This window comes from Benincasa hispida, chromosome 6, assembly GCF_009727055.1.
Source record: "Benincasa hispida cultivar B227 chromosome 6, ASM972705v1, whole genome shotgun sequence".
Lineage (NCBI taxonomy): Eukaryota > Viridiplantae > Streptophyta > Magnoliopsida > Cucurbitales > Cucurbitaceae > Benincasa > Benincasa hispida.
In genome coordinates, this window is record NC_052354.1 from 18,591,739 (window position 1) to 18,603,207 (window position 11,469).

The following is an 11,469-nucleotide window of genomic DNA, read 5'->3' on the forward strand; positions in this document are numbered from 1 at the left end:
CCCAGCTCCACCCATGTACACCCCTAAATACTTTTTTTTTTCTTTCTCCCTTCCGGATACTTGAGAGAGAAGAAACCAAGAACACCAAACCCTTTATTGAATGAGGTGTGGGTCCTTGAAATAAAGTCCTACCAAATGCTACCTCCAATTAAGGTTTCGTAGTTCTCTGTTTTTTATATGAAGGGATCAAACGCTTCGATGTTGCAGCATAAGCAATGGAAATACGTGTTTTAGTTTCTTATTAGAATTAAAATCATACCAAAACAATAAAACAATTAAGCATAAGAGAAACATATATTTGTAGACACGTGGTTGCAGCAGGATGCTCCTCCAAATAATCTTCTCCTCTACGAGATCTTCCTTGCTATGACTCTAATACATATTTGACTTGTGGGAGTCTCATTTGAAAGATGTGAAGGAATTAGGGAGAGAGAGTTAGAGAACTTTTCACTAAGTTTTTTTGGAGAGCTTATTTTGAGAATTCTTTGCAAAATACTTTAGAGATGTGTAGTCCATGAGGTCTCCCTAAGACCATTTATATAGGATTCAATTAGATTAAACCTAATCTCATTAGGATAAATCTATATAATTTTAATTATCTATTTTAATATCTCATACTAAAGTTATCATTATAATGATCCATTTTAATATCTCATAATAAAATAACTAAATATTTGAATTATATTCAAAGATGTTAATTCTCCCATTATCTTTTTAGTTTGAATCTCATTCAAATTAAATAATTAATCATCTTAATTATATTCAAATGAATTGATTCTCCATATTATATAGTTTTAATTTGAATCTTATTCAAATAAACTTTATAATATTGTATCTTAATACATCATGGTTTTATTAATTATATCTAATACAATTAATATAATTTCCTTCATAAATTTGAACGTTTAGTTTTTGTTTTCAATACATTTGATCCTTGTTAGTCCGCAGTGAGCTTGCAAGAAGACCTTACGGAACTACATATTATTTGCTCCAATGTTCCATGATTAAGTAATTAAACTTTTTAATTAATTAACTTTCATTCATTAACTATAGGGTAAACCATTATAGATATATAATTGCACTCTTATGCATTGTAGGACAAATTGCGTCCATGGATATAACCATTATAAGCAAGTCGATCTTTTACGATTTGTTTGAAAATACAGCTGAGTCAAAAGTCCGTTTTATCCCTATAATTACCTCTATCTCCTTAAGTACCACTAATCCTCTAATGAACAATTTGTTTATTATCCAATCATAAACTAAGTCTCTCTCAAGCCAATGAGAGGGTAGAGCTCTTTGTTCAAGTTTCAGAGTCATCACCTAAGAGAATTACTCATCTGCTTACCTTATATGGGAATGAGTGAATTCAATCTTGTAAAATTATGTTCCTAGTTGCCTATTCAGTCAAGTCGCCAAAATGGTAAGTTGGCAACTTGGGCCACTCTTACCAATACAAATCAAAGGACGAGCCCTAATAGACGGGAATTCATATCTCACTCAAGATTAATATCGAATTACATATGATCATCTTGTGAAATATTACTCTTTTCAATTAACGAATTTACTAAGAGAGATTAATTATTTTGCAATCTGGTCTTAAACAAACCCTTTTTGTAGAATACTCCGACTGACATGTCTCCACATGAATGATTTGATTCAAACTGTTTGTAATAATTACAAAGTGAGTCGTATCCATATTGCCACCAAGGATAAGACATCAAACCTTATCCATGTAATATAGATCTTTAAGTTATTACTTGAACATGATCCACATGCATGTCAACTACATACTATTCAAGATTACATGTAATAACCTTGGATTTTTACCATAATGGATACTTTAATTTTGTATATTATAGTAAATAATTAACTAAATAACTAATTAACTACTAGGTTTTAGAGCATAAATCCCAACATGATAATCATAAGAAGATTTTTTTTATTATATTTTTTTTAATATGGAAGAACCCTCTGTGTAGATCCCTCCCTCTTTCCAGATTTTGTATGAGAGTGTAATGTTTAGGCTTTTCTTTGGAAGAGAAAAGAGGATTGGAGTTTGTTCTCTTTAGTTTGGTTTAAGGTTTTATATATGCCAAGAAATTAAGGATTCTTGAGAATAATAAGCCTGAGAATAAGATTGATGGGAATGAATGATGACTGTGTTTGGTTGTGCATGAGAATGTTATCACGATTTTATGAGAATAATTTTTTTGGTATTTAATTTGTAAAATTAATCATGAAAACTCTCTAAAATTTTAATAGATTTATTGATAAACAATAAATTCAATTCAAAGTTTTGAGAAAATTAATTATTTAACAATCAAATAATAATGTTAATTAAATTATTAATTACAAGCATTTGTAAAATGAAAAATTTACAGTTAAAGCTATTTGATTACATAATTTGATGGGATCGATTTGATGAATTTATATAATTATGATGTATTAATTAATGAAACAACCAATGAATTCTAATTAATCCATGATAAATTAATTATAATTATAAAAAATTAATTCATATTATATTAATCATAATGATCATTAAATAACTATAAATATAATTAATTAATTGATAGTTTTATTGCTTCGATTCTTGACAGTCTATTAAAAAATAAGAATAGGTATATGTGTGCATATATAAACTAGTTTATTAAACTAAAATAAAAATTATATATATATATATATTTAAATTAATTAATTTATTAAATAATAATAGTCAAATTCATACACAATAATTTTGCATTTAATATAATTTTATAAAATATAAATTTAATTTTTATATAATAAATAATTTAATTAATCCGTTTTAATAATATATAAAAATAAATAAATAAATAAATATATTAAAAGAGGAGAGAGTAGAAATGAAGAAAATCCACTTTTTTGGATGGATATCATTCATGAATATAAATGATGAATGAAAAAAAACATATTTTCATGTCAGTTGCAATCGATATGGTTATATTTGTGGTGGATGTCTCCCGCCCTTGGGATTTTTGAGGATAATTGGTGAGGAAGACAGGGCTTTGGTGCCTACAGCTGGCTAGGATTTTTTAGAGAAAGATGGGTTTGTAAAATCCAAAATATTACCCTGTTTGTAATTCTTTTTTATTTGGCTAACATTTTTAATTTTGTAATTATGCCAAAGTTAGCTAAAGCTAAAAAAGGATTTTTTTTTTTTTTTTTTTTTTTTACAAACAAAATTGGCCAATTTTTTTAAAAAATCTCTTTTTGTTTTTGTATTTTTCTTTTTTCAACCTTCATTAAATTTGTTACTTTAACCAAACTAAAATACAAAAAAAAATTTCTCATATAAAAGTATGGAAAAAATGGATTTAATAAACATACAAAAAGGAAGGAAAAATAAGAAAAGTAGAAGTATAAAGAAAAGAAAAAAATAATAATAATAAAGGGAGGTTTACTCTTCTTTCTTAGGGATGGAAGTAGTCATGGGTGACTATGACACGAGAAGCTTCCACTACACGAAGACGTTCTAGAGAAATGAGTAGCTTAGGCACCTTTCAAAAATTCAGTCCGTAGTTAGATGTCATTCATGTAATCCGTGTGGGCAAGTCAAAACAAAAGCAGCTTTTCCAGATAAGGTTTTCTCTCCATTTGCTTAGAAAAATAAAGAAATAACAAAGGAATGAGGTTGGTTTTGTTGGGATTTTGGCAAGTTATTGGAATTGAAGAATTCCACTCGGTTAAATTGAAGAATGGGGATGAGCTCTTAGCCTATAAAAGGAGTCCATGCCCTTCTATTTTTCCTAGTTAGAAACACTTTAACCTCGAGTGTGCTAACTCTAGTTAAAATTTCCATTAAGTATTCACTAGTTTGAGAGTGGGAAAAGGGTGTGAGTAGTATAAAAGTTTTGAGAGAGTGCTCTTGTATTTGGGATTGGGAGAGAGAATTGTTCTGTGTGCTTGTAACAAATTTTCACATAGTGGATTTCTTTCTTGTGGGTTGTGGCTTTTCTCTGAGTTGGAAGTTCTCCTATCTTTACAATGGTATAATATTTTCCATTTTGGGCATAAACCATCATGGCGTTACTTTTGATTTTACCCAAAAATGCCTCATACCAATGAGATAATTTTTCTTACTCATACACCAGTGTTCCTCCCCTTATTTAACTAATGTGGTACTTTGGTCGCGTTTCTAACAATCCTCCACTCGAACAAAAGACCATCGAGCCCCCCTTCAAATAGTCCTCTCTCTGTCTAACTCTTATCTAGACTAACTCCTCTTCTCTCGAGCACACTGCCTATCCAATAGAGTTAAACCACAGATCATACCATGACTACTTACAAGGCTTCACTATGTATCTTTGTTTAGCACTTGAGGATTCTACCAACATGGTTAAGTTAGGGGCATGACTCTGATACCACTTGATAGGGACAACAACCCTCTAACTATCTCTACAATGGTATGATATTGTCCACTTTGGGCATAAACCTTCATGGATTTTCTTTTTGTTTCACCCCAAAACACCCCACTAAGAAAGCAATTAATTCTTAATTAGAATTCGATGGACATCCAAGTAAATGAGTGGAATCCAAATTTCTCTAAGCTAGACCTTTAATCAAATCAAATTTTCGTTCCAATTACCTCTTTACATTTAAGTCATTTTAAATTCTTTGCATCGAAACTCTCAACCAATTATGGCCATCCAATCACTAATTAGCTAAGATATCTTAAGATTCCCTGTGGAGATGATCCATTCTTACTAACCTACAAACTCGTGAGAATGGTTAAAAATATTATTTTTTTTGGGGTCCTCGTTGGCCTGGAACACGTTACGAGTTGATTTTCTATTAAAGTAGTCTGACCGACACTACCGATTAGTTGATTAGGCTATTAATTAGATAGTGCAGTTCCTATAATAAATTGATGAACTAGTCCATAAGTAACCCAACAGTCTCTTGATTTGCGAAGTTAAACTCATCCTATCACACCAAACTATACTTTTCTTTCCGAACTTTACTTTTCTGCATTTTAGTTTTATCTGTCAATCCAAGCCTTCCCCCCTACTGCTTACATAAACAAATTTACTTTAGGGGATTATATGTAGTCTCCTTGTTGAATGAAATTGCGGCGGACGTAATGTAATGCAATGTAATGTAATGCTGCCGCAAAGAATGAGAAATGAAAATGGATGGATCAAATGACGTGTATGCACTTCTCGATAATAAATGCGATACTACGTTCTAAAATGATGTATGTGATGCTGCTTAGATGCATTTGTAGTATGCGTTCATATAGTATGCGTGTTTCACAAGTTTTCTTGCGCTGGAACCAAGTATAATTCCAACGCAAGTTTCTCAGAGTGATCTGAGGTCGAACACGGGGATTGCGATGATCAATGCGATACTAATGTGATATATGCGACCGAAAACAAAATAATAATGAATTGTATTGGAAAAATAAAATGCGATGACAAAGTAAAATGCGATGATAAAATAAAATGCGGTGACAAAATAAATGAATAAACAAATAAATGGCTAACTGTGAAGATGTGTAAATATCTGATGGAATGCGGTGGCAAGTCTTGTGAAATGTGTCAGAAAGAGAATGGGTTGGGAAAAAGGACATCGCAAGTTCGTCAATCTTGTTGTGGACGCAACTAAGGTTCCGCTTTCCCTTGGCTTACACCTCTCAGTGATCGGCCACGTTCCCATATGTCTATGGTGAATCAGTGATGAACATTGTGAATGCAAGGTTGTTTCCATCTCTGGAAATGCTTCTTGCTTTAGTTAATGCATTATTCCAACCTTCTTTCAAGAGGTGGATTAACATCTTCACTTCTGCTCTCACAGGTGAAGATGCCGTTGAGCATGCATTAGCTAAACTTAACTGATTTCTTCAACAAGGATTAACTTACTCTCTTAATCCTTCCCCCTTACCCTGGGGATTAGTTACACATGATGGGGGAGATGGACGATGAATGTATGGTGGAACAGAGAAATGACGATGAATATGATAATGATATTAAAAGGTAAAGATAAGCGTTTGTTACAGATGGATGAATGAAAGATTAGAAATGAATACAGTCGATGAATAGAAAGTGAGAACAAATAAGGAAAGCGTGTCAATGTCTTGACACGGATCCCGATCGGAGACGATTTGCTTCCCGGCGTGTAAGAGGAGTGTGGTGGAAAACTTCCTTCTCAGGCTGGTTTCCCAGGTAGAATTGATCTTTGCACAGAGCTTCCCTTCGGGCTTGTGAATGAATTTCTGGCTCCCGAGACTTCCCTTTCGAACTTGTCTCGTCTTTCTCCTAGATTTTCTCTAAGTGTCTCTTCAGACCAGCCTCCTTTCTTTGGAATTGATGTAGCTATTTATAGACTTTGGCACCTTCTTCGTCAGTGGTCCCACTCTGAAAAGCTTCTTTTTCTGTCATGGCTTGGTGGAAACATCCCCTTTGCTCCACATTCAATTTTTCAGACCGTACAACAGAAAAGTTGTACAATTTCAAAAATCCCTACGAATGCGTCGCTCTTTTCATCTACGATCGATCGCCGTATACGGTGCAAATGCGTTGATCTTTTTATCCAGGATCGATTGCTGCATGCGGTGCAAATGCCTTGATCTTTCCATCCACGATTGACCGTCGCATTCGGTGCGAATGCATTGCTCTTTCTTTGTTCTCAAGCGATCGTCGCATGTGGTGACCTGTTTCTTGAAAAACAAAGACATGGACATCCCTTTTTACTATCGTAATGGGGTTAGCGGGTGTGTTTCCGACGTTTTACAACTTTTGCGTTTCTAAGCCAATTTCTATATGTTCGTCGTAACTTTTTCCTTCTTTTTGCCGCATATTCTAAATAAGATGGTATAAATAACTTGTATTTCTACAAGTTATCACTCCTTGCGAATCGACTCGATCTTGCTACTATTCTACAAACACTAGAAGAATTTTGGGCTTTAATGTCGGTTGACAGCCGACATTAAAGATAATGTTATTAAAGCCCTTTAATGTCGGTTTTAAACCAACATTAAAGGGCTTTAATAACACTGTCTTTAATATCGATTGCAACTGACATTAAAGCCCTTTAATGAATTTGCAACCGACATTAAAGCCCTTTAATGTTGGTTGTAACTGAAGCCCAAGAATTAAATGAAGCCCTTTAAACCGACTTTGAGGCCCAGAATCTGTCCATTTTATCAATTATTGTCCCTTTTTTTTTAATTCTGTTGCCAAATCCATTTTTTTGGTCAAAAAGTATAACATGACACATCATCATCGAACATTGTGGCTATGACATATTATTCATGTATGGATTGTAAATCTATTATATTTAATCCACAAATTCTGCTATAAAATTATAATTTAAAAGACCGTACAATAATTCAGGCCTTAAAAACATAAATTACAAGTAATACAAATATTATGATTTTACAAACATTATGAGTTTACTATCCCTCTCCACTTGGTAAGTATGGATCCCTTCATAATTCTTCTTTAACAGACCCCCCCAGCTTCAACAGTATCTAGTTATAGGCATCTTTGTCTGACTACTATTGTTCAAAGGATCACAAACAATAAAGGTTTAAGACAAAGGATTGAAAGTGAAAATGTGATCAGAATTCATATTCAACTAACCGTGTTTATTGGGAATGTGCATAAATGATACACTCAAGGCAAAATTATTGTAGTGAATGTGTTGGATCTAGAGTTCCCCAAGAAAAAGCATAAAGAGGTTGTGATACCAAATCTTTACTCCTTTGTTGCACTTGCAAAACAAGAAAACTCAATAATTGAATAAATGAGAGAATATTATTTTTCAAGATCTTGAAGAAGAGAAGCTTGGTTACCTAGATATGAGATACGAAGACGATGGAAAATTTTTGGCAGCATAACGATGCTACCACAACAAAACCAAAAATTTACATTGAACATGTTCAAAGAAACACACTCCCAAAAATATTTCACAACCACTTGTTCTCAACAAAACTATCAGAATTCCCAAAAAATGAATATTCAAGAACACATACATCAATAAGCAAATTTAGCTCACAATGTACTTGAAATCTCAAAAGTTGTCACAAAGACTACCATAGTGCATGAATAACCCACAAACTACCATAGTGCATGAATAACCCACAAACTACCATAGTGCAACCCACAAACTCAAGCACCTTGAATCAAATCTAAACTACAAATAAATAGTACTCATGAGTCATAAATGGGTGTTACATTCTAATCCAATATGGTCCAAAGAGAAATAAGCACACTATAACTTCTCAAACAGGAATTTCCATATCATTAGAGTCACGTGAAAACACTTAGAAACTGTTCTTAAAACTGCAAGCATTAAAAAATGCACTTACCAGGAACAATTTTTACGTGAATTCCTTGCTTTTGCAATAAATCCATCTCCTCCCCACCCCTTCCAAACACCTAAAAAACACACAAACAACACCATTAAAAGTATAGAGTAGAACGAACCTAGCGGTGCGTGCGGTGGAGACACGCGAACGACGATAATGCCTTCCATGTCTCTTCCAAAGGATCAGACTCAAACATACGCCAAAAATAACAAATCTATATGCAGATATCAGCATGGGCTGTGTTAAGAACACACTCTTAACTGCATACATCTGTCCAGTAAGTATAAAATAAATTTAGTTAACAAATCATCCAATGGGTAAAAATCACTCAATTCATGATCACATATGATATTACATTACCTGAACCAATAACTAATTAGTTATCATCATAAGGCAACAGGATAAAGCAGACAACTCAAAAGACATTAGATTGGAAGATGAATACCCCTCGCGGCCAAGAAGTGCACATAATTTGCATAAAACAGACTGCGGCAGTTGCAAAAAGATATTATGTATGTCATTTCTCCTTTTTCCACCTGAAGTCGACCCAGCAGCATCACTATTTTCTTGCTTTGATTCTCCTTCTGGCAAAGCAGGATCCTTTCAAACCGCACAACTAGCTTCATCAACAGGAATAGAACCAAAGGAACATTTCCAGCTTGACAGGTTTTTAAATTACTTGATGGAAGCCCTTCTTAGTTTCCATGTATGTAGAACTCAAATCCTCAGGGACAGTCTCCAAATCGAAGTAGAATAACATATTGTAGCCAAATAAGTTAAAATCACAAGAACACGACGCAACACCAAGGGAGGAAGACCTGTCAAGATATACATAAAAAATATAAATATAGTAATGACAAAATGACACAAAATTTAAGGGAAGAAAGTACTACCATCCAACAACTGTGATCGACCATAAACAACATTTGACTGACAACCATAAAGCCTTTGAGAATTGATTGTTGCAACTCCACCCACAAAACCTTCAGCCTCAGATTTGATCATATCTAGTAATAGATAAACCAGAATTGCCCTTGTAACACTATGTGCACAATCTGCAATAGTCCTTTTCCAAGCAGCTGGACAACATAAGAAAAGAACAAAATGCCACATTAGGTGGAGAATGTATGTAGTACATCACTTTATTTTCAATTTTCGATAAAGTTAAGGATACAATTTTAAACATGGCTGCTTCATTAAAAGGTAAAGATCTCATTTCATCAATGGAAATAATTTTTCCAATAGGAAACACAACAAAACAAAACCAAACATTTTCTTATGAAAATGATCTCAAAGTAGGCAGAACCTTAAGGAAACAAATTGTGGCTCAAAACTTAAGAAATTACAAGGCAGAGATACAAAATGATGAAAAGTGTGATTTACATGACCCAATATTCAAAAATGAATTTAAATGACCAAGTTACATGATGTGCCATGCATAGATTAGTTTAACTTTCAAGTGGGATAAAAAATTTAGGGTGTAAAGCATGTATTCATCACACAGTATTTGGATAGTCAAGTCTTGGCATATTTCTTGAGCTCCCATATATGGGTCAACTGGTCAAGTCAAAATCTAACTACGTATCAACATGCTAGTCCTACTAGTGTATCTATGGAAACTACTGGGAACCTTCGCATATGGAAAACAAACAAAATTATACCATTCTAAGTTTCTAACAGAAACCATCAAACACAAATACACAAGATAATCTACTGAACAGCGAAAATATAGATCAAATAGGTCAATGTGATGACCTGGTACATATTAAACTACAAGCTCGAAGAGTTCAACATAGAAGTCATTCATATCTTCCGATTAGAGTGAACTTCAATCTTCCTCATTCTCAATCTTAAAATTTTACTTAAAGACCGATAATAGTACCCAATAAATAGATCACCAGTACTTGATAAGACAAAGATAAAATAAACCAAAGTGACGGTAGATTATGACAAAGCATGCACTTGAGATCAACTAGAAAACAATGTAAGAACACTCCTACTTCCGCCACAATACATCTCCTATTCAAGAGAAATTTACAAGAACTGGCTCAGGAAAAACACCTTACTGCAGACATATCGTCAATCTACTACCGTCCAAACGGAAGCAGCTGTAAGTCCAACCTTTGATTCATCGTTGCCAGTAACTTGTTACACACAAAACCATGAGATCGATGATATCAAAATACGATATGCTCAGGTTTTACTAAAAAAAGCATGCTTTAGAATAAGAAATGAAACTGCTAACAATTTCAAAGGAGTGATCAAGGACAGACGACAACCACCTGATTCGCACGGCCAAGCTTGGACGATGGTAAGAGAGAGCCTTTCAGACGGAGGGTTTTGCACGAGCTTGGATGAGGGTTTGGGGGAGAAATGGCGCGGTGCGTTTGAACGTGGGGGAGGGGGGAGAAAGTTGGTTTTGTTTTTTTTTTTTTTTTAAAAGTGGATCTTTAATGTTGGTTTTAAACCGACATTAAAGGTATACCTACAATGTCGGTTTAGATTCCTTTTTTTAAAAAAAAAACAAAACCGACATTATACATCCGATTTCACTTTTTCCAACCAATATTAAAGTCTAAAATTCTTGTAGTGCAAGTAATAATAGTTCCGAAATCGGTATAATTATAAATGATTTAGTCGTGAGAACCCTCGACAAATCCTCACCATCAATCTTCTATTAGTAATCAAAGAAGTCCCCTTGGACTTTGAGCTTCCTAAATATCGTGGTGAAAATGTGTTGGGAGCAATGCTGCACCATCCCCTAAAAGATTTGGCTTCAATTAATCAACAAATTTTAATAGATCCATTTAGTAATCATCTGGACCTCCTTTAGTAACCATTTTATTTTTTGTTTTTAGTTTTTGAAAATTAAATCTATTTTCTCCCATGTTTTACAATGACTTACATCCTTTTAAGTACAATGGTTGAATTTTGAGCCAAATTTCATACAAAAATAAGTTAAGCTACTCTTTTAGATTTCAAACTTTGGTGGTTTTTTAAATCTTATCAAATGGGGTATTGGTTTTTAGTTTTTTATTTTTGAAAATTAACCTTATAAATACTACCTTCACCTTCAAATTTCTTCTATTGTTATTTACTTTTTACCAATGGTTTAAAAAAACAAGCCAAATTTTGAA

General features: G+C 33.4%; 1 non-coding gene across 1 annotated transcript; it reads right to left on the reverse strand.

Moving 5' to 3' along the window:
- Positions 1–10,375: 10,375 nt before the first annotated feature.
- LOC120080646 lies at positions 10,376–10,472 on the reverse strand. The gene has a single exon (XR_005482598.1). It is a non-coding gene; the product is annotated as a small nucleolar RNA snoR113 (small nucleolar RNA).
- Positions 10,473–11,469: the final 997 nt, after the last annotated feature.